The following is a 6000-nucleotide window of genomic DNA, read 5'->3' on the forward strand; positions in this document are numbered from 1 at the left end:
GCATGCTTCCTCCAAGTGGAAAAGCAATCAGTAGACTGGCAAAACCAGAAGCAGGGCCTGCTCATAAAGAAAAGAGGGAGGGCAGGAATTACAGCGCACCGGCATTCAACGCTTGATCGTTGTGCAAACTGTCTCCTAACTTTCTCTCGAGCAAAAAGAACTGCCCCTGCCTTCGCTTTCACACAAACACCCACCCATCCTGTTTCAGCTGACAAAGTTCACATGTACTGTTGTATAACCAACAATAACAGCTCATCAGAAATCAACCTTTGACCGTCTAAGGTGAGGGACGTGAAAAGCCATAGCAGGTCATGAAACACATGAGAGACACAGAGAGAGAGAGATAAGCTACAATAGAAATAAACAAAGAAAACACAAAAGTGTCAGCCGGCTTTTGTCAGAAAGCAAATACATCCGGCTCTAGAATGTAGTCCAGACATCCATCTGAACATTTTGCAGATTTTGCAAGTGACAACCAAACACAGTACCTATATTTGTGACCATGGCCCACAAAACCAGTCATAAGAGTGATTTTTTTTTTCAAAGTTCAACTAAATATTGAGAATAGCACCTTTAAATGAAGTTCTTAGCAATACATGTTAATAATTACTAAGTTTTGATATATTTACGGTAGGAAATTTAGAAAATATCTTCATGGAACATGATCTTTATTTAACATCCTAATGATTTCTGCCATAAAATAAATATTTTTGACCCATACAATGTATTTGTGGCTATTGCTACAAATATACCCCTGCTACTTATGACTGGTTTTGTGGTCCAGGGTCACATTTAATGCTTAATGTCATATTTTCTTGACATCATGTAGTCTTGTTGATGGTTTTTGGGGATGAGGGCATCTTAAACATCCTGTCAGTATTGGTATCTGACTAATTTGTTTTGAAGTCATTGTTTTTTGTAGGAAATGAATTCTCTCATTCAGCAAGAATGCAGTGAGAGTGAAGTTAAAGGGATAGATCACCCAAAAATGAAAATTCTGTCATTAATTACTCACTCTCATGTTGTTCCAAACCCGTAAGACGTTGGTGTATCTTCAGAGCAAAAATTACGATATTTTTTAATGAAATCTGAGAGCTTTCTGACCCTGTATAGACATAAATATGATACTTTATTCAACAATTACTTCGCTTTCTTATCAGTGAGCACAAAATTTAATTTTAATGATTTCCTTACTACCTATTTCAATGATGTCCTTACTACCTTTCTAGGCTTTGATTGTGGTAGTTCCGTTGCTGTCTTAAACTGTCAGAAAGCTCTCGGAACTCATCAAAAATATCTTAATTTGTGTTCTGAAGATGAACGAAGGTCTTGCGGGTTTGGAACGACATGAGGGTAGGTAATTAATGACAGAATTTTCATTTTTGGGTGAACTACTCCTTTAAGTTGTCAAATTAATGCATTAACATACAGAAGCTGCTTTATCAAAGAAACATACAAATATCAACACAAAGACAAGGCTAGAACAACATACAAGTCCAAAACTTAAAGGAATCCTAAATACTTTGAAGTGCCAGTAAACTGTAATAGTATTTAGTTGAGTGGGCTAGTTTACCGTTCATACTAAAACACACACAGACAAGTGTTGTAGACTCAAAGTCTTACTGGAAATCCGTCAATGCTCTGCATTTGAGTCTAGGACAGGTCATGGCAGGTCCTCTCTGTAATCGTCATCCCTCTCTTGCTTTATGGGCCCCACCTGCCTAATGTAATGGAGCTTGTATGGGGGTTGCTGTTCTCTCTGTGCTTAGTGTTTCATTTTTCTGTCAGCTCCCCAACCCCCCAACCATCACCACTGCTGCTAACCTGACAAATGAATACTGGTGATACTGTATATGTTAGCAGTGTTTTTTTTTTTTCATGAGCAAATCATTCCTGCTCTATTTCACAACCATTTTTTAAATGTACTCAAGTCTGCCCTGTTTGAGGCATACAACTATGGAAGAACTATAGTTCACACACCCACTTTACTGAATGAGCCATTAGTTATGTCCCAAATTACATACTATACATTAGTGTTGTCAAAAGTCCCGGTACTTCGGTACCAAGTCGGTACTAAAAAAAATAAAACGTTACGGTACCAGGTTTTCTTAAGTACCGGTGGTACCGACTATCCGGTCAACCCGGTTCTTGATACGCTATACAAAAGGTGCGCGCTGCGCAGTTGCGCTCTCTTTATTAAAACACCAGCGCTGCTGCTGATGCCGCGGCTCTGACTCCACTTGTTTACAAAGAAGAGCCAGGCTTGCTCCAAATAGTTTGGATTTGCGGCTGAACAAGGCGAACATCATAGATCATCAAAAAACTATTTGCAAAAGATGTTGTCTAGGTTCTCTCGAAAGGAGGAAACACATCAAACTTAAAACACCTCAAAGACCGACTCCAGGATCAAATAAAATATTTCAAGGTAGGTAAGTTTCATTTTAATTTCATATTTAGAGCATTGTTGCGTATTTTAATTTGAATGTCAGACTGAAATAAACATCACTGTTTGTGTAGTGAATCGTTAGCATAAGCGCGGCTAACGCTAATATGCTGGGCCTTAATGAATTAGAAACAACGCTCCTATAACTTTTGTTAGAGTAAAAAAAAATAAGGACATGATGTATTTACTATTTTTTTTTTTTACACACAAATGACCCGTGTATCCAAAATATGTGTGTTAGAGAATGTACAAATGTGACGTTAATTTATGTCCTTAATATCAGTCTGTCAGAAAACGTTCTTGGCTGGATAACTCTAGCAGGTTTAAAAAGCTTATTAATAATAATAAATATGAATGCAGTTTGGATTGAATAAAAGTACAATCAAATAAAACACGTTTTATTCCCTGTTTAGTTTGGTAATACTTTACAATAAGATCAAATTCATGCATCATATTCTAACATAATCTTAAAGTGAGTGAACAATATATTTTTACAACATTAATTCATGTTTGTGAATCTTATTTAATACAAACACATGATCATTCATGTTTGTTCATGTTTAACAGATTAACATGATTTTATGCATTAGTAAATGTTGAAATTAGCCTAACCTCACGAAGAATAATTGCCATGTAACTACTGTTTATTGTTAGGCGATGCTATCTAACTAATGAAAATTGTAAAGTGTTTTAAATACTGCAGTTTTCATCTGTGATAGACACTGGTCTTAATATATGTAATCTTATCTAAATTTATTATAACAGCTGAGGTTTGTTATTTACTGAAAATTAATATTTTTGCTGGTGTCAATGATCTAATGTCACATCTGGTCAGACTTAGCACACTGCTTTACTTAAGTATATTTTTCCTTTTTACAGTTGCAAAAGATCATGAAAGACCCCAGCGAACTCTAAAACAGACAACAGTTACAGATGTTTTTCCGCAGCAGCAGAAATATGACAAAAAGTTTTGGGTGAAGCTTGTTTACATTTTTTATGCCTGTAATTTATTTAGATGTTATTTAACTACTAAAATGTTTACAATCCTTGAAATACTTTTTTAACCTGTGGAAAAACTAACAAAATTTTACGCAAGTATAAAGAATTTTTTTTTACAATGTTTTTTTTGTACATTTTATTTTTGCTTAACTTTATTAATAAAAAATAGTGTGTTGCTCAATTAATCTGTTATTGTGTTTTTCTTTGGTACCGAAATTGGTACCGAGAACCGTGGATTTTCACTGGTATTGGTACCGAATACTGAAATTTTGGTACCGTGACAACACTACTATACATGATGTACTCTACTGTCTAGTTAAGCATGTGACGTGTTTAACATTCCATCTTCGATTAAAGTGCATTATTGGAGACTTTCAAATGTACTTTTCTGATTGGAATAATAATAATAATAATAATAATAATAATAATAATAATAATAATAATAATATAAATATAAATATACGGTGTATTCAGCCATTCTACTTATCCAAAATACTTTTTGCGTAATATAACTATGTAGAAGCGTCGACTCACTTCTCGCCACCTATTGGCGGAACGATGTTACCTGCAGAAATAGTCACTGAGCAAATCAGAACAAACGTTTGGTGTAATTATTAAAAAGCTTCGAATCACCGAGATAAAACAAATTTGCGTGCGTGTGTATTCTCAGTTCGGACATGAAGATACACCAATGCACAGACTGACAAAACACATGAGGAAAGCATCAGTCTTCTTGACCTCTACTCGACATCTTGCTGTAGCACGCAAGTCAAAAATAAACACCTGGTTTTTAGGCCAAGGCAAAAACAGGACTTTCCATTACTAATATAAGCCTAAATGTGAGCCATGTAAGGTTAATTGTGCCTGTCACTGTGTGTGAACGCATTTCGCATCTCTAATAACGGCTGTCAACATTAATAGCCACGGCTTGAAATACATTTTCTATTCAAGGACTTAGCGCCGACAGTAGTGCAAGTCGGGACGCACACTGCGTCAAAAAGCTACACGTTACGATACAGAAATCCAAATGTAACACGGGATATCTGACAGGCCCTTAACATAGTCCCACACCGGAATGAGTCTTGCTCGCTTGCTTATTCGGCAGAAACGTGTGAAAAAACGCTTTCAAGGTTAAGCACAGAGAAAACTGCTTTCTGTAAAAATGAAACCATTTTGACTCTATCTTGTAACCAACCGAAATTCCCTCAAAGTCTAAGGTATTGTTCTCAGAGAAAGCGACTTTTCCTGTTTGAAAACTTACAATATTCTTGGGAACTTCTGGTGTACGTGGCGAGAAATTTAAATCGGTTTGACATTTCACTGCTAGCGCGCCACAAAGTGCAAAGCGAGCTTAAATGCTGCAAACGTAAACTTTATGGAGTTTCGCTACATAGTGCAATGCTGCTGACGTAGAACGCCTCAATCAGAACACAGAGGGAATCTCTGGTGGTTCAGCCCCCTAAAAATCAGTACTCGATTATGTTTTAGTTACCGCTCGGCTGCTAAACATCCGCCGTTCGGAAAGTCCCGGATAAGTTTACTCCAGCATCCCAACGACGCTTTCATTCCTACATCAGTCACAAAATAGCCGCAGTCCGGCTTATCGAGCTCCTCCGCTGCAGAGAACAGGAGGGGAGGAGGGTGGCAAAGTTGCCGCAGTTTGGAGTTGTGTCTAGGGGCAAGATTCCACCATTCAGCTCCCCTTCCGCTAAACTAGCTTAATAACCCCATTTCGGTTTTCTCTTACCTTGAGCACCGGGAGAAGAACTGTGACGGGTTTTCGGAGGTAGCTCTCTGGAAGGGCAAACTACTCAGTCGCGTTTGACTTTTTGAGGATGAATAGAGCAGCTCTCAGCAGGGTCCTCGCTAGTTCCTTGTCTCTCACCCCCTCCCTTGCGCCGCAAGATCAAACCATCACATTCCTTCGAGATCCAAACAATGAAAAAGGTGGGTTTTCCTTTGCCAAGAAAGACCCACCCCTAGAACGACTACGCCGCCTGTGACCGCAGAAAGAACGCCCTGCTCGGTTAATACGGTCCCGCCTTCCCCGATGAGGGAAAGAGCGACGGGTCAGGCAAGCGCGGAGCTCTAGAGGAAGCTTGAGGAATAACGGAATATTCACAAGTAGGACTTTTTTTCTTTTCTTTTTTTTTAGCAGTACAAATAATAAAGGTGTAAAAACATGTTTAAAAAAAGTTAATAAATGTGAAAACACAAAAATAAATAAAAAATGGTAATATTCTGTGTGACCAAATAGAAATTATATTGAAATTATATTTTATATATAGCTGCAAGCAGCGATTACTGGGGTTCAAGTGCTTTAAAACATTAAGGAACATGACATTATATATTATTTAGCAAGCCACCTAAATCAATGATTTAAAAAGCATTTTTGGCAAATCCTGGTAATTTACCTTATAGACATGATGTTTTTTTAACGTTTATGACTGTTATAGTGCCAGCTGTGGTCCAGTCTCCCTGAAACTTTGCATGCTTGTTTAGAATCATTTGTTGCATGTGCTCACTAGGTTTCATGAAGTTTTGAGTTTTCATTTAGG

The 6000-nt window shown here is 37.5% G+C and overlaps 1 protein-coding gene across 1 annotated transcript in view; it reads right to left on the reverse strand.

The window, feature by feature from the left end:
- Positions 1-5353, reverse strand: part of luzp1 (leucine zipper protein 1) — a 72015-nt gene extending 66662 nt beyond the window's left edge. The window contains exon 1 of the mRNA XM_073826866.1: positions 5190-5353. The gene's annotated coding sequence lies outside the window, so the exon portion shown is untranslated. The remainder of the gene's footprint in view (positions 1-5189) is intronic.
- Between the last annotated feature and the right edge of the window lie 647 nt (positions 5354-6000).

This window comes from Garra rufa, chromosome 21 (genome assembly GCF_049309525.1).
Source record: "Garra rufa chromosome 21, GarRuf1.0, whole genome shotgun sequence".
Classification (NCBI taxonomy): domain Eukaryota; kingdom Metazoa; phylum Chordata; class Actinopteri; order Cypriniformes; family Cyprinidae; genus Garra; species Garra rufa.